Genomic DNA, 25966 nt, shown 5'->3' with positions numbered 1-25966 from the left:
CCATCCATGTTTAGACAGACGCTCTATGTTGCTTGTTAGGGGACCAAGTTGTGCGAAATTGGCTGTATTAAGAGACGACGACCGTATCCTGCGGGTCCCGTTTCACATAATAGCCGGTTGAACACGATACCTGGAAAACAGCTACAATGATAAGTTGAACATGCGCTGTTGGAAATTGCCTAGATGGAGTGGAAGTGCTTCTTCTCCGGTGACCCACATATCGATCCAGAGTTCAGCCATGCGTACACACACACACACACACACACACACACACGCACTCGTCACACACACAGATAAGACAATGTTGGAGAGCTGTGCTAACATAATTTCTCGCAATCTCTCTCACAGAAAGCCAGGGTCTTGTGACAAATGAATGTCGTGCCGCAGACATATCTGTGACTGAACATGTTTGCCAAGGGCGTCGCCTACAGGCGTTGCTCCAGCTGAGGAGGGGAACAAGTAGACCAGTGCCAGAGTCGGGTGGAGACTTAGAGCAGCCAGTTTCCGTTGTTTTTATTCCATTTACCATCACGCGATGCCTATTGTTGTACAAGGACGGAAACCATTCGATGCAGTGTCATAATGTGGCGGGGAAAATAATGCAAGGAAATATCAAAGAAGTAAGTCTAGATGGAAACGTTACTTTTATTTTTGAAATTTTTGGTTAAATTGTGGGAGGTTAAATGCAGGGTAAACATATCGATTATGGTGCAGGAGCTACGGAATGTGCACTACTATTCTAAAGTACTGCACGCCCTTGATTGCAATGATGTTCTTTTGTCAGTCACACATTTACGTAGAAATGTGTATGTGTCTGTTTTTGGCGGGGGGGGGGGGGGGGGGGAAGGCTTCGCGACAATGCCTAGCAACAATGTGATCTCTTACTGCCGATTATTGCCTCAAAAGTGCTCCGTGTTAAATGAGGTTTGGCTTTCGCTAGCTATGATATGGAAGTAGTGCTGTATTTTTTAAAAATTTTCGTCCTTCTCAGGGCGTGTGCACTTTCCATCATGGTGAAAGCTTGTGAAGGAGAAAAAGTGCATCGAGTCTTACACAACGAAGGCCTAAACAACACTGAAGTTGCGAAGAGAGTAAACTGTCCGAGGTCAGCTGTGAGTCGAAATCTGCAAAAGCTGAAAGTGGAAAATTTACGGCCGCGCGGGATTAGCCGAGCGGTCTTAGGCACTGCAGTCATGGACCGTGCGGCTGGTCCCGGAGGAGGTTCGAGTCCTCCCTCGGGCATGGGTATGTGTGTTTGTCCTTACGATAATTTAGGTTAAGTAGTGTGTAAGCTTAGGGACTGATTTCACACACATTTCAACATTTTTGAAAATTTACGACGAAGCGGACGTCCACGCAATTCTTCGTCCTGGGAGGACACAATACATTGTCGACAATGCCGGAAAAACAGGAGTGCTACGTCAGTTGAACTGACAGAAGAATAATAAGAGAAAACAGCAGTTGATTCCAGCTCATCAGTTGTTAGGAAAAGATTCTGTGCAATGGGAATGTTGGCTAGAGTCGCCAGGAAGAAGACATTTTTAATTGCTTCAAAGAGGAAAAGGAGACTGGCTTAGGACAGATTGCACGTAAACTGGACAAAAGAACCTTGGAAAATTGTAGTATTTTCAGGTGAGAGCCCATTTTCCACGGTGCGTGACAGACAACAGCCCGACAGGTATGAATACAATGAAAAATTGTATCCTGAGTGCCTTAGCGAACCATGAAACGTGCTCCATCGGTAATGATAAACATGCCAAGGTGTCGCAAGACTACTCTTTATTCAGGGAACAATAACCGTGATCAATAAAGAGTTGTGATTCCGCGCTCTCTAATGTTCACTGCACGTGATACTTTCCGCGATGCGCAGTGGATTTTCCTACAAGACCTGGCTCCATGCCACATAAAAAAAGTGAGTTTTTGGTTATTCTATCTTGGCCATACAATTTCAATTGTTACTGCAGTTACATATCCTTGAAATCTATCATTTCAGATTCGTTCTTCATGACTGAACTGGGTATCAGAGAACATCCGTGGCCGGAAAATTCGGTATTGAGAATTTGTGGCGACTGGTTGGGAGATGGGTTCAGAATAAGAAGCCTGCGGCCGGCCGCGGTGGTCTATCGGTTCTAGGCGCTCAGTCCGGAACCGCGCGACTTCTGCGGTCGCAGGTTCGAATCCTGCCTCGGGCATGGATGTGTGTGATGTCCTTAGATTAGTTAGGTTTAAGTAGTTCTAAGTTCTAGGGGACTGATGACCACAGATGTTAAGTCCCATAGTGCTCAGAGCCATTTGAATCATTTTGAAGCCTGCGATAAAACAGAAGCTGCTGAAGGGGCCTGTGAAAGTATGGCACCATGAAGCTAACATTAGTACCATTAGAAAATTGATCGACTCCCCGCCCCATTAGCTGAATGGTCAGCGCGTTGGATTGCCATGCACGGGGGCCCGGGTTCGATTCCCGGCTGGGGAAGGAGATTTCCTCCCCTCAGGACTGGGTGTTGTGCTGTCCTCATCGTCATTTCACCCCCACTGTCGACGCGCAGGTCGCCCAATGTGGCGTCGCACTCAATAAGACCTGCGCTTGGCGGCCGAACGTCCCGACTGGGAACTCCCGGCCACTGACGCCGTACGCTCATTTCCATTGATCGACTCCGTCCCCAACAGGGTGAAGGCTGTTGTAAGGACCAAGGAAGGTCCAACAAAATACTAAGTTCATTTAAAGTGTGACTACTGAGTAATGTACTTGTGATACACAATATTTTACACTACGGCCAAATTAAATGGAAATTTCATCAAAATATTTGATATTTAATTTCGATATCATCAATGACATGGCACGTCATTGTACAGATACAGTATTCCTTCTCACTTGTAGGCGATCCAGCTTTCATAATTATTTGAAATTTGAGAGACAAATGGATTTTTAGAGGTTCTGCACTAAAATTCTGCACGCATGTGCAATACTTTAGAACAGTAGTGTACATGGTGGAGGTATAAATGAAAATTTGTCTCTTACAATAACAGTCGGATTTCAACGCATCAAAAGGTAATGATCGCCTGAACAGTACGTACCAAAGAAACGTAGACATCCAAACACTTCTCTGATCATACAAAAGAAATGCTGAAAGAGGTCAGAAGTGGCTAGACAAAAAATGACATTAATAAGCGGATGGTTATAGCTACGTGCCGTGAAGTACTGATTGCTATTGTGGCAAAACATACTGCTGTCTAGCGTTCTCGTTTCCCACGCCCGGGTTCCCGAGTTCGATTCCCGGCGGGGTCAGGGATTTTCTCTGCCTCGTGATGGCTGGGTGTTGTGTGATGTCCTTAGGTTAGTTAAGTTTAAGTAGTTCTAAGTTCTAGGGGACTGATGACCATAGATGTTAAGTCCCATAGTGCTCAGAGCCATTTGAACCATTTGAACCATACTGCTGTCAACAATATTCGCATTATGAGGCAAACTACAAATTGTAGATACGAGAGGAAGGTTCTGAAAATACCAGAAAACTGCTACGAAATCTGTGTCACCGCAACAGCTGAAGTTTCCCAGAAGGCGCCCGCCGCAGCCGTGATAACAGTTCGCGTGCCACGGCGGCCCGCAAGCGGAGACCGGCTGACTCAGGGACTCTGCGTATGCAGTCTCGCAAGTTTCACCGCTTCCCGCAGCCCCGCTCTTCTGTCTCATCATTATCAGCACCCCGAGCGCATGGTCATCCATGAGTCGTTACGGTAGTCATACATACTCGAAATCAAGTGTCATATTGTGAACACACTGTCGAGAATGGGAATTAATTTATAACCACTGCTGTTAGTGTTTCTTCCGTGACTGTACTACTTTCGTAAAATAAAGACGAACCGCCTTCAGTCACAATAGTCATTGTATTTCAATAAACGTTCAGTCTGGTACTGGTAAGATTACAACTATCCTAAATCTGAAAAAAAATCAATGTAGACTGTCAAAGCACCTGAAGATGAGCCCTAGTGCTCGACTGAAGGTAGTTATTCTTTATTTTACGAAAATGAAAATTTTTGCATCTTGAGCGCTTTGACTCCGAAAGCTACGAAATATGCTCCAGTATTTCCGTGCCAGTAAAACAGGTTAATTAAAATTTAGTCAATACACGAGACTGACTTCAGTATTTTCAGTACAGGAAAAAGCCATTCCTACACATGCAGAATGGTGCGAGTGCATTATGGCTGCTCAGTGTGTCCACCGTTTCTGACTCTTTTCAGACAGCGATCGCCGCGCGGGATTAGCCGAGCGGTCTAAGGCGCTACAGTCATGGACTGTGGGGCTGGTCCCGGCGGAGGTTCGAGTCGTCCCTAGGGCATGGGTGTGCGTGTTTGTCCTTAGGATAATTTGGGTTAAGTAGTGTATAAGCTTAGGGACTGATGACATTAGCAGTTGAGTCCCATAAGATTTCACACACATTTGAACATTTTGAACAGACAGAGATCGCAACACAGCGTGCACAGATGCGCCCGTGCAGTTTCCCACCATTTACGAACTTTCTTAGAAAAGTCGAATCTTTGGCATGAGGGTCATGAGACCATCACACCGACATATCGCACAGTTGGCTGTACTACGAAGACTGGAGAGCGAGTGCTGGTGGGATGGAGTCAGAACTACAATGCGGCAAGTACAGTAGGATTGAACTTTCCAGAAGGTCTACACCACAAGTAGGTCGTAGAATTGTCCAATTGGTTCTGACAAATAGACGGATGACAACAGATGACATCTGGGTAAAGCTTACACAGGCAGAATGTCACAACGAGCCATTGGAAACGAAGCTGAGTTCAGATCTTTAGTTGCTGTGCGTCGTTTACCATGCCACAGGTAACACATAACTTGCATGGTGTACAGCCAGAGTCAACTGGAACACTGAGTGGCCGTCTGTGGTGTTCGGCGATGAGTTCGCTTGTGCTTCTGGCGTCCGTTCTACGACAACGTGTTCGTAGACGACTTCGTGAAAGGTCACAGAAATCAGTGATTCTCGAGACTCTCATGTGTCCGACTCTGGGAATCGTGGTGTGCTACTCGATACAACAGGACCGACTTGGTAGCAGTTGCAGGAAGGTTGGATGCTCGACAGAATGTAGAAAGAATAGTGAACACTGTTGTCGTTGCCTTCACGAGCAGAGCACGAAACGGTATATTCTAGCAAGATAACGCCAGATCTCACAACACTGTTCACATCACGAACTCCGTGAAGAGTGTACGGATCACTAACAGACGTGGCTGGTTCCTGATGTCACTCGTAGAACATACCTGCGGGGCTGTGGGAAGATATATACTTGCATACCAGCCCACAGCCATCAAGATTCATGAAGTGACATATCATGCATTTCTCGCATGCTAAGAAATTCCTCTAGATGAATTCGGAGGCTGCTTGCTTCCATTCCATTACGAAAAAAAAAGTGTTTTTGTGCCCTCGGGGTCACAACTCATAGTGGTGTTGATGATGGACGTTAGTTCCGTGCCGGCCGAAGCGACCGTGCGGTTCTAGGCGCAACTGTCTGGAACGGAGCGACCGCTACGGTCGCAGTTTCGAATCCTGCCTCGGGCATGAATGTGTGTGATGTCCTTAGGTTAGTTAGGTTTAATTAGTTGTAAGTTATAGGCGACTGATGACCTCAGAAGTTAAGTCGCATAGTGCTCAGAGCCATTTGAACCACTTCTGTTAGTTCCGTTTAGAACGAAAGATTAATACTCGTTATGTGAATAACATCTTCAAAACTCTTGATAAATATCGCAGTGGTGCTTGATGGTGCAACACTTTATACTTTCGTCCGCGTATTACGTCCATCCAGTAAGACTTTGAGTAGTCAACAGGTTCCCTATTTCGACGTTAGATTCCGGTGTTAACCCCTTTCATGACTTGGTCAACTGTTTAGGAGCTGCTCGAACAGTGTTTGAACACTTAGCGAAGTGTATAGTGTTTCGGACTTACTTTATTTGATGTCTGTTTCGATAGAAGTATTCAGGATTTGTGACTGCACACATTCTGAGATGTAGATCACGTAATGGATGAAACTTTCGACATTTTGCTTAAATACAATATAATAAAGTGACTTTAGATTAAAAAGAATTATTGTAATACAGAGATCATAAAATAAAATAACCTAAGTAAGTGTCATCCGTCCGAAGTGCAAGTGATGGCAGCGAGTGTGCGTGCGTGTGCGTGCGCGCGCGCGCGCGTGTGTGTTTGTTTGTGTGTGTGTGTGTGTGTGTGTGTGTTGTGTAAGAGTTTAGGGTCATGTTTGTGAGCCGGCCGGAGTGGCCGAGCGGTTCTAGGCGCTTCAGTCTGGAACCGCGCGACCGCTACGGTCGCAGGTTCGAATCCTGCCCCGGGCATGGATGTGTGTGATGTCCTTAGGTTAGTTACTTTTAAGTAGTTCTAAGTTCTAGGGGACTGATGACCTCAGATGTTAAGTCCCATAGTGCTCAGAGCCATTTGAACCATTTTTTTTTTCATGTTTGTGTTGTTGATGACAATGAGAGAAAGGGTGAGAGTGAAAGTCGGTACCGCCACATAGGCTGTTGCTTTAGAATAGCACCATGTGGCGCGCCGAGCACAAGTACCCATCGACACTAGCTCATGCACTCATTGCATCTGACCCTGCTCCGGACATAGGTGCCAAGGCATGGTTCAAATGGCTCTGAGCACTATGAGAGTTAACTTATGAGGTCATCAGTCCCCCAGAACTTAGAACTACTTTAACCTAACTAACCTAAGGACATCACACACATCCATGCCCGAGGCAGGATTCGTACCTGCGACCGTAGCGGTCGCTCCGTTCCAGACGGTAACGCCTAGAACCGCTCGGCCACTTCGGCTGGCTGCCAATGCATGGTGATCGGTAACAGTACGTCGCAACCCTTTTCCCCTTGTCGGGTTTACCATTTGAACAGGCGAATCACAGTCGAGCGCCACCACAAAGCCGTGGATTAGCGACCTCGTCTAGGGGGTGGATTATGAAGATGATAATATGAAGTAACAGAACCCGTTTTCTTTTTGTGGGAAAGTTGGAATGCCGACATGTACATGAAAGCAGAGTTGCAGTCTTACATTAGACTAGACCGCATTCCTCGTTTTCGCTGCTGTTGCGGTGCTACTGATAAGGCAGTGTAAATAGTTACGTGCGTTTGGCTGTGTGAGGTTAGGTGGGGTGGGGTGAGGTACGCCCGTGAGGTGACATTCCGTGCTGCGCCACCTGTCTGCGGTCGCAGTTTGCTGTCGACCCTGTTTCTCTCGCTGCATATTTATTGCTCCGTCAGTTGACATACTCATATTGTTTGTTATCTGCCTCCTCTGAGCCGTTTTCCTCGTTAGTCGCGCCTCCTCTGAGGCAGTTTGGTTCCAGCAGTCGCTGGGAACACGAACGTTAAATAACACTTCAGCCACAGACGGTATTATGGTCATTCGGCCGTAATTTCTGACGGAATTCGCGCACGGAGTAGCCAGGTGTTCGTTAAGACTCATTTTTTCGCTGCCGTTCATTGAGGTAAGGAATACTCCCTGCTTTTCTTCGACAGTAGCTGTTAGAAGCAATTAATCTTTTTGCCTCTGTCATAGCACTTTCCTTGGCTTGCTTCGAATCATAATTGAATGCAAAAGGAATTGTTAGAGATTTGGACAAAATGACTACTTGCGGTAATGAACGTATAACGACGGACATCGCCCGAATTCTGAGACCCAACGCTGTGATCGTAATAAGTCGGTGACAATACGAAAATGTGGCAGTAATGCTCGATGAACACAAGGGGAATCCGTGGAAGAAATACGACGTAGTTCTCTCGAAAAGCTCTTGGGTAAATTTAGCCTCCATTTGAAGATGGCTGTGCGGTCATTATGCTACAATCACCGTGTATCTCGCGTAGGGACCTTGAGAAAGGTCAGAGACAGTAGGGAGTCTGCAGAGGCATACAGACAGTCGTTTTTTCGCTCAATCCTCGGACGGAATAGGGAAGAACATTGAAGATACTGGATCGACGCACCCTCCGACATACCCTCTACAATGGCTTACGGAGTATTTATGTAAACGTAGAAAACTAACTTCAAAATGTGACATTTAACATTATATTCGGCAGCTGTCTTCACTCCAGTCCAAGCATCCTCTAACTACGTCCAGAGTCTGATGCTATTTCAGAGAACAGTGTCGTCAGCGATCCGCCGACGTCGCAGAGTCTATGAATTTGAGGACGTAGGTGACGCAGTTGTAGTGATTACTGAAATTTTGCACCCCGATTCCCTGTTTATAACGAGCATTCGCTTTAACCGTTTGGCGCTCTTATCACACCTCTAGGCTTGACACAAATTTTCGTTATCACCAGACACTTTACACTGACACCATTTCGTATCATTGCACCTAAGTGATTTATCGCCATTCATCCATTCATTCCATTTCAACACATTTAATTCCCTCCATTTTAAGTGAAGCAGTCTTTTTCATATACGCTTTTCATAACAAAAAAACTTCTATAACTATAAAGATTTATCAACAGCAGCCCTCGAGCAAACATGATTGTAGCCTTGGTGTCTGGAACGCGGAGAGCACTACAGAAAGTTAATATAGATCCGGACCAATGACTTTATCTTAGAGTCTGAGTGAGAGCAAGCCGTAACTCCCTTCTACTAGTATCTGTTTTTTGCTAACATAATGATAGGGCCGGCCGTTTTGTGGCCGAGCGGTTCTAGGCGCTTCAGTCTGGAACCGCACTGCCGCTAGAATCGCAGGTTCGAATCGTGCCTCGGGCATGGATGTGTGTGATGTCCTTAGGTTAGTTAGGTTTAAGTAGTTCTAATTCTAGGGGACTGATGACCTCAGATGTTAAGTCCCATAGTGCTTAGAGCCATTTTGAATAATGATAGGCTTTCGACACTACATTGTTTGTAATTCATAATACGCGTTCATATTTGTCTCAAACTACATAACATTATTACATAAACACAGAAGAGACATTGGCAAAACAACTGAAAGTTAAAAGGGCTTCATCAGTTGTGGTGAACGACTTGCTCAATGATGCGAATTTAATAAACATTGTCTGTCCAAAAAATTCCGAGACTGATGATTTTATTTGTAGCGTATAAGCAAAGTCAGTTGGGAGCAGGCAGTCTTAAGTAGTAGAAGTGCGACTGTGATGTGTCAACGTTTGTTGTGTCACAGATCGCAATGGGGCAACATCTCTAAGTTAACTATTCAAGGCACTCTCCAGAATGTTCTCAAGAAGATAATAGTGTGTGTAACGTTTGGCTTGTGCACCATAAATTCCGAACAAAAACAACGACGCTTGGACGCCTGTCGCGACATGATTGGAATGAAAAACGCGGACAGCTCTTTTCTGTCAAAAATCTTCACGGCTGATGAGACTTGAACTTATCGACACGAATCCAACTTAAAACGATGAAGTGCAGAAACTCACTTGAAGGGCCAACGCTTTGACGACATTCAAGCTAATGTGACGCACGACTTGAACAGCGTCCAAAAGAAGAATTTTTCTGACAATTTCACTTTATTGTATGAATATTCTATGCATTGTACTGAAGTGCGGGGAGACTATGTCTCAAGTTTCCGAAACACCAACAATGATTCCCTATTTTTTATTAATTCGTCTCGAAAGTTTTTGGACTGACGGGGTATGTGTTATTCATGGAATATTTCTTCGGCACTGGAAAGAACATAGACACATTACAAACTGAAATACACAGTATTAATGTTGCACAATATTTACTTTATACCTCGCTCTGAAACGGCTTTTTAGCTTTCTAGGCCAGCATTAGCCACGACTGAAGAGATGTTAACACAACAGAGACAGCTTCTAACTGTACATAGATTGTCATTTTCAAAGATATGTGACTGTTTTACGCCCATATACACAAATTACGATGCCTCATTTTATGTGGGTACAAAACAAGAAATATTCTGTAATAACGCATTAAGTGATTTAAACTCTAAAGATATGAAGATGAATTCCTAAACCCACTGACTGACTGACGTAAAAGTATTGTACGAAACAGGTGGTGCAGATATTGGTTAAGATCGCTCAGCTATACACAAACTGGTAAACTGTCAATGAGCATATTGATAAGGATCCTCCCGACCAGCTGTGCGTGTTAAAGAACCACTTTCGGGACAGGAAGATACCCAGGCGTCGGATCGAACCACCCGGCGGATTAACATCGAGGGCCGGTGTGCCGGTCAGTCTTCACGTGATTTTTAGGCGGTTTTCCACATCCTACTAGGTGAATACCGAGCTTGTACCAAAGTCCCGGTCAACCACGATATTATTGCCCTGGTCGTTATCGGAAGCACGCGGTGACGTTACAGAAAACAAGTAGAGTGGCGGCTAAGAAAAACACATCCCACTATCAATGCTTTCAGGTATGTTGTATATATATTACCAACACCAATTACGCCGTAACTCAAGGTAAGCCGACCGAAGCACCCTCACACTCAGGTGCAATAATACTGTGGTCAACTACTACACGAGTTGCAAACATTTACTAAACTTTCGCTTACTTTCTTGTGAATTACACTACCCACAGAGACAGCTGGGTTACTCTTATTCCGTCCTGGCAGGGGGAGGGGAGGGAGGTAACGGGATGGCTACAGGAAGGGCATCCGGCCACCCCTTAAACTAACCACGCCAAATCCGTTAATAGCCGTGCCGACCCCGCGCCGATGCAGGACAAAGGCACAAGAAAAAAAACTTACTGATAACCATATTGAAATAGACACAAAGAAGTTATGGAGAAATAAATGTAATATTACGTTCAAAGGTTAGAAGTACAGGAATATAAGGCTCAAAACCCAACTGAGTATTGGCACAGACAACCATTTTACGAGTATATCTACAAAACGTTTTTCTTCATCATAAAAAAACATGCCTATTATAAATAGTATATCTGTCCACCATTTATCACGACGCATTGACTCCTTCCTCTCTTCTGCCCCTCTTCCTTTTGCCTGTTCATCACTTTCACCAGTAATTTTGTGCATACAAGAGCCATTTGAAAAATCCTGCACATTGCGCTTGCTTGATTGTTACGGTGGCGTGTTCAAGTTGAAATTCATGTCAGTTTAGAGCAACATTTTAGGTATCACGGTTGCATATGTGGTTGCTGGTTCGCTTGGGTGCGCCGTGAGTAATTCAGTTGTAAAATGGAAGCTGAAACCGAGTTAGGTTTATAGCGAAATATGGGAAAGAGTGTCATTTAAATGATACAGGATTTGGGCTGGACATCATTAAAAGAAAGGCGTTTTCCATTGCGACGGAATCTTCTCTCGAAATTCCAATCACCAACTTTCTCCTCCGAAGGCGAAAATATTTTGTTGACACCAACCTACATAGGGAGAAACGATCACCACGATACAATAAGGAAAATCAGAGCTCGTTCTTTCCGCGCGCTATACGAGATTGGAATAATAGAGAATTGTGAAGGTGGTTGGATGAACATTCTGCCAGGTACTTAAATGCGATTTGCAGAGTATCCATGTAGATGTTGATGAGGTCGGATTACATGTAGCGACCAGCGTTCCTACATTAAAATCGAATCCTAACGTGGAAAGATACCTACGGAAATTTTCAACGCTTTGAGGGAGGTGTGTGGGAATAGTGTAGTGGGTCGTAGCACAATATCACGGTGATCTTCTCGTTTCCGTGAAGGTAGGGTAAGCACAGAGCACAATCCAAGAAGTGAAAGACCGTCAACTTCAACAGACGACATCTATCATATTATTGTTAATGGCATTCTGAGAGAGGATCAACGACAATCATGTGAGGAAATTGCATAGGAGGCCAGAAGCAGCTTCTGCAAAATGTTTTGAGCCAGAAAATTAGCAAAGAAGGCCTGATGCGAGTAAACAGACAGCTCAACAGTGAAGGTGCCCTATCCGGAACACAGAAGATTCCAAAACATTGGGAAGCTGTATAAACAAGAATGAAGATTATGTTGAAGCCATGGAAATGTATTCAGTAAAATAATTATTTTCTTTAATTCTACCTTACAGTATGCAGAAGTTTTGGAATGGCCCTCGTTTAATATAGAAGTCGGTGACGGTAATCACATGGTGTTTTGTGGAGGTGGTGGAGGTGAACGGCAATATCATCAATCATATGGTATACTGGTTTGGTGGCGTTAGCGCTTCCAGTGCCGTCAAGCAAGTCTGAATGACAAAGAACGAAACGGCAGACCACCTCTCTATGAGGAACCGCAAATCTCAAGAGAAGTGGAGGCCCTGGTGTCAGAAGACCGACGTATCACGTAGCAGAAGAGGTGGAAATCCTTCACGGATCAGTTTTCAATATGTTACACGACATTATGAACATAACAAAACCCTCCGCCCGCTGGGTTCAACTGTTCATAACCCACTGAAACAGCCCGCTGGATGGAGACTGCAGTGGAGGAAATGTCGCAATGCGCAGCTGCATTAGGGAAATCCACATGGCTTCTCTATCCGTCTAAGACAAAGGAGTAAAGCGAGCACTGGAAACATGTTGATTCATCACCGCCGAAAAAGACGAAGTCCCAACATCGGACAAGGTGATGCTTAGCTTTTTTTGGGACTGCCACGGCTATGCACGTAAGGGATAAACCGTCCCTGTCGAATACCACCTGACGAGGTTACGGGAGCATGTAAATGGGAAGCGTCGTAGAAAGTTGCCAGAGATGGTACTGTTGCTCCAGAACGCTCTAGCTCTATTCCCCACAGGACACAGCCACACGTGCTGCATGTTTGGGCCATCGATTGCCTCACCTCCCTTGTGATCCTGCCATGGCATCCAGTGGCTTCCTCCTCTTTCCTCGGAAGAATAAAACACTGCGTGGCAGACATTCTCACAAAGGCGACGACGTGATTTTCGAGGTGGAACGTGTCCTCAATAGCCACATTGCAGACTGCTACAACCAAGGCCGCGGTCACGTCTTTAATCGTTTGGGAAAAAAATATGTCGCAACGACGAGTGAATATGTAGAGAAGGATTATCATTATCACCAATATCGTACTCGCAGATAGAGTTTTTTCGAGGTTAAAATTGAAACTTAATGAGTGCCCCTCATATGATTGTTACATTCCATCAACATTGCGGAGAAACTGGCGCACAGTCTAGATTCGATAAGTTTACGTCCCACCTACCATACTCTGATCGAGTAAATATTACCAGTAACACTTTCTTCTACCGCTGAGATTCGGAACGGCTACCTCCAAGTCGACCAGCAGTGCTGAAACGTGCGTCAGTGTGCGCAGTTACGTAGGTCGGTACTCCTCACGGATCGATGGGTCCATCAGATTGCGTAATACGACGTTTTTATTGTAAACGACCAACGTCTTGCCCGTCAAAGGGTATCGCCAGATAGGGCAGGCTGCAGATATGGTTTCCATGGTAACAGCAGCAGATAGCCCGCGTGGCCCCGGCGCTGGCCGGCCAGTCCCCCAGGGCGGGCAGTGGCGGCTGGCGGCTGTGCAGTTTACCGCCACATCTCAGAGGCGCCGACACCTCTCTGCCCCACACTGGTCAGTTCTTTCGCTCTCTGTTGACTTCCAGCTGTCTGCCCTGCGAAAGCCGTTGGCCGTCATCTCCTAAATGTCGCTGACAGGGCTACTTTTTTTAAATAATATACGGGCTGTTCCAGGAGGATAGTCAATACTCAGGGATATGACAGGACCGATCATTCGAAGCAAAAAAGTCTAGTAAATATGGCTTCTAAAATACATACCTTAAACGCTACAGTATCTTCGATACTGTGAAATAAATCTCTTCAACTGTAATCTCTTTGCTTTCAATATTTTGGGAGAAGGGAGTACGGACAAAAACAAGGAAAAAATGTCCAATAAACATGGGCTGTATAGCCCATATTTTAAGAGCTACGGCCACTTCTTCACTAGAGGAAACGTGTTTCGCAGTAGGAAAGACGAACAACTGCTCATATCTCTTAATGCATGCATCTCAGAGCTCATGTTTACTAGAATTTTGTACTTCGAATGATCGTTCCTGCCATATCCCTGAATGTTGACCATTGCTCGTGGGACACCCTAAGTTTAGTCTAGCAAAGTTTCATGAAAATAAACCATCTTTTTCCATTTGTAGTGCACATTTTACTGGAACTTGCCGACACGCTTTTACTTCATTTACTGATTATTTAAGTGAACATATATAATTGTTGAAATATCGGAAGTCTATCACCTGCAGATTACAAGTGAACAACCGCGCTGTGTCAATTTCTTTTATTTTCTAAATCCAGCAGGAGCTGTCCTGAAACCGGCCGACACTTACTCAGTTGGCACACTGTATTGTAAACTGTAAGTACTGACAGTGTCGTACTTCTCCGAGTGCTCGGGTGAAAAGGAAGAGTCGTACAGCATGTTGGCTGGAAGAGTGTGGACAGTTGTTCAGCCGCTTAATCGTGAAGAATCTCTTCCTTCGGACGCAGTGGCTCTATTCCTTCTCACCGCGTTGAAGGCGAAAAGAGAGAGTGTAGGCTAAATCCATTTCTCTCACCTAACACCAGCGGGCCAACCACGTCCGGTATCCACGTCCTGCGACGGATCACTTTCAACAATGAGAGTTTTGGGTGAACTTGGACACTGACGTACGATCGGATTGTCGAGAAATCTACTTCGCCATATCTCGTGCACTTGCCGGCCAAATACCAGTGTTGTTAATGTCGTCGTGGCGTCGCTACCTCCAGATCAATGATACTCCACTGCAGTGCTTTGTTTATCTAACTTAGGCGAATAATGCTTAGCAGTTCGACGGTAAGAGGTGAGTTAAAAAGCGCCGCAATTAATATAACGCCAACTACTTTCTATTTTTCTTTCTTAAAATTTTCGTACGTGATAACTATTTGTGATGTGATCACACACGTTTACGACGACTATTCAAATGATAGTTTTTGGGCACCAGCGTTAGCACCTTCTGCTGGCTTGACTAGTGTGAGGCTTTCGTTAGCCTCCAGGTCAACTAAAACTCCTATTCTTTTCTAACTGATCGCATCGCGAATTCAACTGACCCCCAAGGCCGGTGATATCGCTGCGCATACTGCATCCACGCAGATGTTCTTGTGACCTTGCTGGTGCCTTGCAGTATTAACACAACGATGATTACGACTTCAGTGAGATAACGACATTAATTCGTTTGCTTCTGACTAGCAATGATAAAGCCGTTTACATTAGTCGTCAAATACCTTTGCAAGTTGAAATTAATTCTTCTTTTCTGGCTTCAGTCGCCTAATGCTGCAACATTCGGGTTTTATCACGGATTTAGCCTTATTTTTGTATTCGTTTTCCAACTTGTTCAAATTCATATTCTCTTCAAATTTCGTTACACAACGACTTCCGAATCATCCAGTTTACTACACCTGCGAGTGTGTCCTCGTTTGTACGGAGCTGCACTCATTACGTTTTTAATCGGAAAGGTCATAATGCGTTTCATGACGCTATGATAACTTATCATTGCACTCTAAGGGCCAAGCAGGCCGTTTAGCTACAGGGAAACGTTAGTATAACCCATTCTTACTTTCGGGAGAAACAAGACGAAACGAACTCTGTAGGTTCATCTTGTCAAGCAGCATAGAGTTACTGGTGTTGGAAACGAAGGTACTGTCACCATTACAAGAGCCTTTCGGTAATAACTGGATGTAATTCCAACTGTGGAAAGCCTTCTTCCTGCTCGCATTTATCAACAGATGCGAAATTCGTGCACTCGTTGCTTCCGACACTGCAGCGACAAACTTTCTAAACTATTATGAGCGGACTGTGTCAATAGTTATACACTCATGTTCAGAAAAAAACAGAACACCTTGAACGACTGGAGATAGGGCGTTCACATTTACAGGAATGTACATTAGCATGTTGTGCAGAAATGATTAGCACTTCAGTTACCGCGCTTCAGCATGTGTCCTGTTACCTAGTAAGCACAGGGTCCGCCATGGGCCCTGACAACTTGTTCCACGCGTGATGGCGACGAAGCGTATAAGATTCGAATAGCTCCCTGTCGTATAGCCATCCTTGCCGCATTTACCTGGTTCCAAACTTTATCTGTGGTGGTTGGCACTGGGTCACAGCGTCGCATCTGTCATTTCACCATATCCCACACATTATCGATCGGCTACATGCGTAGTGATCTGGCGTGTTCGTGCAGCAACATGTGGCCGTGCATTGTCTTGCTGAAAAATGGCGTCTGGGGTTTTGTGCAAAAAGGATATGGCTATGGGTCGCAGGATGTCATTCGCGTAGGTCATACTGGTCACAGTGCCCTGGGCTCGCACCAGCTGTGATTTGTGGTTGTACCCAATAGCACCGCGCACCATAAGGCCTCGAGTTGGCACTGTATGAGTCACTGTGGTGCCACTCCCCCTGTCGGCGTCAAACAAAATGCGTCCATTATTTTCAGACAAACAGAACGTGGATTCGTCCGAACACAGTATCTGATGCCATTCTGTCCGCAGTGGCGTCATTCCATACAGCATTGTCGTCTAGCATGTTTCTATACGTTCGTCAAAGGTAGGTGGGCCCGCCCGGTTGGCTGTGCGGTCTAACGCACGGTTTTCCGGGCGGGAAGGAGCGCCTGTCCCCGGCACGAATCTTCCCGGCGGATTTGCGTCGAGGTCCGGTGAGCCGGCCAGTCTGTGGATGGTTTTTAGGCGGTTTTCCATCTGCCTCGTCAAATGCGGGCTGTTCCCTTTATTCCGCCTCAGCTACACTATGTCGGCGATTGCTGCGCAAACAAGTTCTCCACGTACACGTTCACCACCAGTACTCTACCACGCAAACATAGTGGTTACACTCGTCTAGTGTGAGACGTTCCCTGGGGGATCCACCGGGGGCTGAACCGCACAATAACCCTGGGTTCGGTGTGGGACGGCGGAGGGGTGAAGTGGACTGCGGTAGTCGTCGTGGGGTTGTGGACCACTGCGGCTGCGGCGGGGACGGAGCCTCTCCGTCTTTTCTAGGTCCCCGGTTAACATAACATAACATAATATAAGGTAGGCGCAGAAGTGACTGACTCGCACCTAACCTATGCCGCAATAAACGGCGACGGACTGTCACGTCTAATAGTGTACGATGTCTTACACTGTTCCACTGTTGCACCAGAGCCAAGGAGCACGCAGATCTGTCCTGTAGTGCCTTTCGGATGACGTGTCGATCTTCTCGTGGGGTGGTGCGACCTGACCCGTCTCGCACGTGTTCTACGACCCTCCGCTAACCATTCTGCACACACCCGGCTGCACTGCCGAAACACTTCGTCCCACACGAGTAGCAATTTCCCGGCTGGATGCATGACATGGTGTCATGCTAACAATGCGCCCTCTTTCAAACTCACTGATTTGACGGTACGGTTCGCGCATATGTCTGCGAGGCATCCTGCGTGTCTCCTCGAGTCACATCGATCGCTTACCTTCGGTTTATAGCGACAACGAGAGCCGCAGTCACATTTTACCCCTAAGTTGGTTCAAATGGCTCTGAGCACTATGGGACTTAACTGCTGTGGTCATCAGTCCCTTAGAACTTAGAACTACTTAAAGCTAACTAACCTAAGGACATCACACACATTCATGCCTGAGGCAGGATTCGAACCTGCGACCGTAGCGGTCGCGCGGTTCCAGACTGTAGCGCCTAGAACCGCATGGCCACTCCGGCCGGCCCCCTAAGTTGTGTCACGCCATAATATTGATATTGCTCTTGAACCGGCGGACCGACATGGTTCAAATGCTATTCATTTCTGCGGACCATAATAATGTACATGTCCTGTGAGTACGAACGTCCTATCCGTAGTCGTTAAAGGTGTTCTTCTTTTTCTGAACATGAGTGTATAAAGACGCAAAAATGAACAACAGGAAAAGAAGCTCAGTGTGTAGGATATGAAAAGTACATACGAAGCGCGAACCTGTTACTTCTGAACAGTCTCTTGACTTTTGCAATAGACTCACTTGAACTTCACTGTCGTCAAAGACGTTATCCACGACGAGAAACAATGCGGTTGGGAGGAAGACTTACGATCGCAAGAATGTTGCCTACATCAGCGTTCTGCATTAAATCACAAATATTTGCGTAGCATCTTACGAAGAGGGAACATGGTATCGTTATTTTTGTCCTGTCTGTTAAAATGTTGGTCAGTCATGTGTTATGCGAGTGAAGTAAGCAACGTACAGGTATAAATAATGTCAACAAGACATGCGTCGCCACTGTCGTACAAGAAAGTTTCGTGATGAATACGCACGTGGATTTCCCATTTTACGCCAGCACTATACGACCATTTTTGTTGAGGTTGAGAAAAACCATAATCTTCGTTAATCTGTGACTTATTTCCAAGGACTTATACATGTTTGTTGAGGTCAACAGAATCAAAACGACTTCCGCATACAAGAACTGCGCGGTGGGTGGTTTTCTCGCAAGCGCAACATACAGCAGAATACATACATCTCAGACCTGTGAAGATCACTCGGGCAAGTTATTGTGTGAATCAGCGGTTCTAAGACGTGTTCGAATGTTCAAGACATGAGATGAGTGAGGTGGTGAGAGAAGCGACTAATAAGGAAGCAAATGAGTAACTTCGTAAACTGAATTACTGCTCCAATTGAAGAGAACAGATGTAGCACGATGACGACACTTGCGATTTCATGATGCGGTAAGAAACATCGTTACCAGATGGTTGTCACAAACAAAGCTTTATACTCGTAAATATTCGATAAGCTCAATGATACGTGTTTTGAAAGACTGTAGAAAAATAATGCATCGTATGATGGGGCATGTACAACAAATGTAATTCTTATTGCTATGTCTCCGTGTATTGTTTTTTTGTACTTTTTGCTTTCGCTGTTTTCCTCCATTACATGGGTCAGGTGTCTGTCCCACACGTGCACTCTCCAGGCCACTTTCCGGCGTGTGGCGAAGGGCACGTATCGCACTAATACCACCCTCCCTCCCTCCTTACATTTCAATTCGCAATTGATACTCAGGAAGAAAGACTATCGATTCCCTTTTGTATGGAACCAAATTTCTTTCCTTGCACCGTCGTGATCAGCACGTGAGATGTTATGATGGAGGAAGTAGTGCGTTTGTTGGCTCATTTTGTAATGTGTATGCTTGTAATTTTGTTAGTCTATGCGGTACACAGTGTCTTTCTCGTAAAGTGTGCCTCTACATTTTGTTGATCATCTCAGCGACACAAATCCTTCACGAGTCGTGCAGCTCTTCTTTGAAGCATTTTTATCTCTCCATTAATGTGCACCCCGATAGCTGAATGGTCAGCATGATGGACTGCCGTCCTAAGGGGCCCGGGTTCGATTCCCGGCTGGGTCGGGGATTTTATCCGCTCATGGACTGGGTGTTGTGTTGTCTTCATCATCATTTCATCCCCATCTGGCGCGTATGTCGCCCAATGTGGCGTCGAATGTACCTGCACCAAGGTGGCCGGACCTGCCCCGTAACGGGCCTCCCGGCCAATGACGCCAAACGTTCATTTCCATTTTCTCCATTAATCCAACTTGGTAGAGGTCCCCGGCTAGGAATAATACCCAAGAATTGTGCGTGATTCTTCCATTAAATCTGATTCTGGCACGTGCTTTCCTCGTGGCTGCACTTTTATGTACACTATCTGGTCAAAAGTATCCGGACACCCCTGTATAATGCGGAATTAACCGCTAGACGTCCCAAGAGTGGCACTCACCGGTACAAAAGAAGGCGGGAAGTACTGTGTCGTCAATAGAAAAGCAGTAAGAGCAGAATGGATAGGTCAGGAGCGCTCATTGACTTCGAACGTGAACCAGTCATTGGATGCAACAAGTAACAAACCCATCAAGGACATTACAACCCATTTAAAGCTGCCCACGTCGACTGTTGCTGACGTGGTGATGTTGGTGAAGTAGAAACGCGAAGGAACAATCACATCTAAACCAAGACGAGGCAGACTTATATACTGACTGATAGGGACAGCAGATTTTTGCGGAAGGTGGCTGTAAAAAATCGTACGAAATCAGCGGAAGGAATCATTTATGAGTTCCAAGGTGCTACCAGCAGCCCAGCTAGGACAATGACTGCGTAATGAATTAGAAATAATGCGGTACAATGGTCGAACAGCTCCTCATAAGTCACAGATTTCTCCAGTTAGTACTAATCGACGGTTGAGATGATGTAAAGGGCGACGACACTGGACAGTGGGTGACTAAAAAGGAGTAGTCTGGAGTGGTGAGTCAAGCTGTAGGCTGTGGTAATCCGATGAAAGGGTCTGAGTTTGCCTGAAGAACGTTACCTGCCGTCGTATGTAGACCCAACAGTGAAGTACAGAGGAGGGACTGTCACGGTAGAGGGTGTTTTAGGTCAGGATGGGGCTCCTTATTGCTCTAAAGTAAATGCTAAATATGAAAGGATGTGAATACATTGTACAGCATCGTGCAATTCATGTAGTAGAGAAAGAGTTCTGAGACGATGACTGAGTCAGCTTGACACTGCACAAGCAGCATCTGTGAGGCAGTAGTTTGTGGACAATAATATTCCTGAAATGTGCTGGTCTGCCCGGAGTCTGCACCTGTGCCCAGTGGCCTTGGGGTGAAATAGAACGTCGATTTAGCTCCAGACTCTCGCGTCCAGCATTACTGCCTTCTCTGGTTTAGGCTCTTGACAAAGAATGGGCTGCAATTCCTCCAGACATTCACACCCCTCACTGAAAGTGTTCCCAGTACAGTTGAAGCCATCATAAAGGTGCGTGGTGGACACACTCAGTGGTAAAGTACTACACCAATAGATATCTGGATACTTTTGGTCAGGTAGTGCATTTGTCACACCTTGAATAGCGCCGGGCAGGTACTTATCGATACTAGACCTTCCTGATTGATATCTCTCATAGCAATGACGGGAACAGAGCGCTACACTTAGAAATGTCTCTTTTTTGCGCTGCAGAATAAATTATTTCTTAGAGATGCACTGAAGGTATCGCCTCATTTTTTAAGTTTCGTAGGTGGTTTCACATATGCGCTATTGCCTTTGGTATTCTAATTCGGCCATTGACTGCAGTTAATCCGATACCTGGCTGAAGGAAAACGCCGTGCATAGTAATTCGCCATGTATTTAAAGTTTAATGAAGGTATGCCAAAACATTTCTGAGTGTATGTCTAGGCCTGTCACGTCAGCCAGAACACATTGGGAGCAAGCTATGTGCCAGATTGATGATGGTATGGTATGGAACTGGGGACCTAGAAACGACAGAGAGGCTTCGTCCCCGCCGTAGCCCGCAGTGGTACACAACCCCACAACAGGCTACAACAGTCCACTCACACCACCGCCGCCGCACACCGAACCCAGGGTTATTGTGCGGTTCGGCCCTCAGTGGATTCGGATTCGTGTCGAGGACTGGCATGCCTTCCTGCCCGGAAAGCAGTGCGTCAGATCGCACGGCTAACCGTGCGGGCTGATTGATGATACACTTACTACATATAACAAATGCCGGACATATAACTTCTGAATCACTGCTGTTTAAAAAGACATACCGCACTGTGTTAAAGAAATATGAATAGTGCAAAAGAATATCAGAACTATCTATTTTTAAAAGAAGGTGACATTTGCCTCTTCCGCTGTATTTATATTATTGGTACAGAGTAGTTTTTAGACCATTTCAACGGATTTTCTGTACAAACATTACCACAGCGGATAGAAATGCAATTATATGACTGTAACTTATCAGAAAGATAATTACCTGCAGTATAAATTTGCATTAAAATTGCACCGCCTTTAAATTTACGTGTTCTGTTCCTTTTGGTTCACACATATGCTCTGTCATTACCGTCTCATAGATGGAAATGTATTCTTAAATACAAAACAGAATAGGGGTAGACAGGGGAGGGGAGGAGAGTTGATTAAGATTTTAGCTGCCACATTTCTGGTGGCGGCAATCAAGATATAAATGAATTCGAGTGATGAAATATTTAGAGCTATTATCTTAGTTTTCTGTGGCGCTCTTCAGTAATTGAGTGAGAAGATTACGACACAAGTTGCGTTCGTCTGAACTTTTCATATATGATCTGTACTTTTTTTGGAGAGGAAAAGGCGTTCGTGTTTCCCTGCTCTTGTACGTGCCAGATAACCGGCACTGAACAGCTTGATAAGCCGGTATCTCCGGCGATAACATTTCATTTCGTCGTTTTCATGGTCATTCGTGTGCCGGGCCTAAAAATGAAACGATAAAATAGTGCAAGGTTATTTTTTCTGCAGTCAATCCGTTTATTCATAGAGCATGCGACATATTCGGATTGCGTGAATTATTCAATTCTCAAGTTCATACTTTAAGGTATTATAGCCTGCATGTTACATTTACGCACACGATTGGTTATGAGATTATTTCATAGCAAAACGTAAATATTCCCGCAAACGCACAAACACACACACACACACACACACACACACACACACACACACACACATACACGCGCTCGCGCTCGAGGTCTTTTGTCCAGAATTATTTTAGTGTTTTTACAAAGTTACTTCCCAAGGTCCGTAAACAGAAAGGAAACATAATTGCCTGGAAGTACTTGCTTTTGGTCGCTTAACACTATTTATTTTAGAAAATCCACAACTTGAAGACGACAATGATGTCTTTAAAAACGTTTTCTATGACTATGAACCCCAGCCACCAAAAAAAGTAATTAAACGTACTAGATCAGACAAAGTATTCACTGAGCAGTAAGTTCAGTACCGGAAGTAAGAAGCTTATTAGAAAATGGTTCAAACGGCTCTGAGCACTATGGGACTTAACTTCTGAGGTCATCAGCCCCCAGAACTTAGAACTATTTAAACCTAATTAACCTAAGGACATCACACACATCCATACCCGAGGCAGGATTCGAACCTGCGACCGTAGCGGTCGCGCGGTTCCGGACGGTAGCACCTAGAACCATTCGACCACAACGGCCGGCAACTTATTAGGTTGTGAGATCTACTCTTATTCTCTTGAGAGATAAGCTTCTACCTTCTGGAATTACGACTAATCATTTGTACCTTTTTGTCGCTAAGAAGATGTTTACCGAACAAAAATTCCTCCGTATGCTCGAACATAAGGAAATTGTTAGTGAGAAGGTCATTGCTACTGTAAAACAAATGATCAGCCACTTCCCAGTACAACTGCTGCAGAAAATGTTTTGTGCGCTATGCCCTATCTGATTTCTGCAAGAAATATCTGCTGGCTTCCGTCACCACAAGGCCGCGGTTCTCCAGAATACTCTACCATACCTGCTCTTTGACCACCTCATTCATAAAAGACGATTATTGTGAGGGTATGAGATTTTCCAGATATTTTGTAGCCAAAGTCTTTGGAAATAATTCATTTAGTTGATTGAAGTTGAGGTCTCATACGAATTCTGAATATAATTGAACGACCTTTATTAGCAGAAGATATTTTCGTTTGCAGTTTGTTAAAATTGAGTTGTACCTAGATGATTAACCTCTGAACAGGTTTTGTAATTAAAAGCATAATAAAAGTCTTCCCATAAATAGGAGTTGATGAGTCCTGGTTTCAGCGGAAATTGAGTTCCTCTACAGACATAAGAAGAATTATCAGAGTCGGAGGTTCGCAGACTTCTTGAGACTGAAGGCGAGCGACGAGGTAATTTATAAATTAACTGAACCCTCGCAACATCCGTTGTACTCTTTGGCACACGCTATTTTACGCTATTCAGAAAATTGTCTGCACTATTAAGGGATTGTGAGGTTTTTCTGTTTGAGTACACCCCTTCCACCTCTTGGACAGATCTGATATAGAATTTCGATCGGTGATACGTTCCTCACTGGGGAAAGCTTTATCGCTTATTTAATCTTGCAATTACTGAGAGAAAGAATAAAGGTCAATGTTACCAGCTGCTCCTATGGCGATAATGAGAAAAATCCAGAAGTGCCAACTGTTTCTGTGATAGCCGCATGGTCGGCCGCGGTGGCCGTGCGGTTCTAGGCGCTCCAGTCCGGAGTCGCGCTGCTGCTACGGTCGCAGGTTCGAATCCTGCCTCGGGCATGCATGTGTGTGATGTCCTTAGGCTAGGTAGGTTTAAGTAGTTCTAAGTTCTAGGGGACTGATGACCACAGCAGTTGAGTCCCATAGTGCTCAGAGCCATTTGAACCATATTTTTTTTTTTTTTTTTTTTTTTTATATATAGCCGCATCCGGCAGTCAGCAACTGGTCCGCTATCTTACACCGAAGAGAGAACTTATTTTGAAGATTACTCTCGTAATATCACAACAATAAAAAAACAATAGTTCTTATTTCAGTATTGATACATCTGGACCTTTCTTGGTTGTAAGGATAATGCCACAAAACTGAATAGAAATCCTGGCCACAGCACACTCACGAGGGAATGCTTGAGAAACACCTGCCTAGACGAGTGGAACACTCCTTTCAGCCCAGAGTATGGCGGCAGGGCGTTGGGCCATCGGTTCGACGAGTCATCCAAAGTGTTGTCGAATCATCCTGGCCCGTGACCGCTCAACCGGTCCCACAACTCATGAAGATTGTGTTAGCTGAGTCTCCAGTCACCTCTTGGTAGAACAACATAATAATAAATGAAAATCACTATACAGCGTCTGCTCTACAGGATCAAATTATTCAGGTTAACCGGTTTTCGGCTTACAAGGCCGTCATCAGACTTTATCTGAGAATCGTCGTCAAAGAAAGTACAATATTTGTAAATAATACTGGAAAAAATGTTACTCGCCTAGACTGAGGCACAAACACACAATAAACGTCATCTTCGACAGTGCGGTGGTAATATAATTGTTTACTTTTTAAATTGTGTTACGACCACACTGTCAAAGGGACATTTAGTGTGTGTTTGTGTCTCAGTCTAGAAGAGTGACATATTTTTCCAGTCTTCTTTACAAACATTGTAATTTCTTTGACAACGATAGCCTTTTAAGGTCTGATGATGGCCTTGGAAGCCGAAAACCGGTTAACCTGAGTAATAACATACGCAGTATAGTGCTTTTCATTTTATCACCGAGGCTGATTAGAGTCGAATCCGAGCAGCGTACATCTCTCTCGATACCGTCCCAGGTATATTCAACAGAATCTTAAGAGAAGCATTGTTACAAAGACGCAGTCTTTGTTTTGGTACCTTCAGAGGGTCAGAGTTGCGTCGACGCTTGGGGCACCTCAAGGGAGTCCACCTATGAAGAGTTTCTGGAATAATTACGACACAATTCGCGACCGGCGTTGAAATGTCCTGATTATGTAGAGGTCTCCTGAAGGGTGCCGCAGAGGAGCAAACGGATCCATAGGGCCGGATACGTTCCTGTGCCGCTCACCGATCAGGGGCGGTGGCGGACGTAACGGAGGCCCCATTTCATCGTCTGTAAACATTCCCCAAATTACCTCTCCGCCTGCTTGAATAGTGCCTAGTTGGAAAGTGTGACGCATAGACTCATTTAGTTTTTGATGTGCTTGGGCCGTGCCATCAGCATTTGTGGATATGTAACGTGACTCTCCATACTTCGGGCGGTGTTCCTACAGTCGTGCTAAAGTCAGTACCCTGTGAAACGAGACAGACAGGCACACGTATGGAACGGTGACTTCTGAACCCACAGTGAGGAGCTGTTTCTGGGTGGCATGGTTGTTGTCCGACACTGAATTTTCAAGTGTTTTGTTATACTGTCGCTAGTCTATCGGCCGCCACAGTTCGCCATAATCGACGGCGCACCTGTCGTCAACACGTTCTTACTATTGACACTGGAGATATCTAGAAAGGTAGGAGAGGGGATGGCCATGCTTTATGAAACCAAAGTATTCTTGGTAGGCGCTTCACATCATGGCATTTGAAAAGACAAGTACTTCCAATATCTCAGCGATGCGGTGATATCACACGTTATTACCCATCATGTACACAACTGTCGCACCGACGACCCGTATGAGTGTGAAGACATCCCAGTCGTGAAACCCGAAACTGGCAATTTACTGTGGCAGCAAGGGAGCTCTCTTCGTCTAACGCAA

At 45.2% G+C, this 25966-nt stretch overlaps 1 protein-coding gene across 2 annotated transcripts in view; it reads left to right on the top strand.

Annotated features, from left to right (window-relative positions):
• LOC124609704 (proton-coupled amino acid transporter-like protein pathetic) overlaps positions 1-25966 on the top strand; it is a 328159-nt gene that overhangs the window by 117596 nt on the left and 184597 nt on the right. The window contains exon 1 of one of the 2 annotated variants that reach the window (XM_047140094.1): positions 13427-13518. The exons of the other annotated variant lie outside the window; for it this stretch is intronic. The gene's annotated coding sequence lies outside the window, so the exon portion shown is untranslated. Of the gene's footprint in view, positions 1-13426; positions 13519-25966 lie in introns of those variants that run through there. 2 annotated transcript variants of the gene reach the window in all.

This window comes from Schistocerca americana, chromosome 1, assembly GCF_021461395.2.
Source record: "Schistocerca americana isolate TAMUIC-IGC-003095 chromosome 1, iqSchAmer2.1, whole genome shotgun sequence".
Classification (NCBI taxonomy): Eukaryota; Metazoa; Arthropoda; class Insecta; order Orthoptera; family Acrididae; genus Schistocerca; species Schistocerca americana.
Note: the sequence above shows the minus strand (reverse complement) of the source record. Positions and strands in the feature narration are given on the sequence as shown.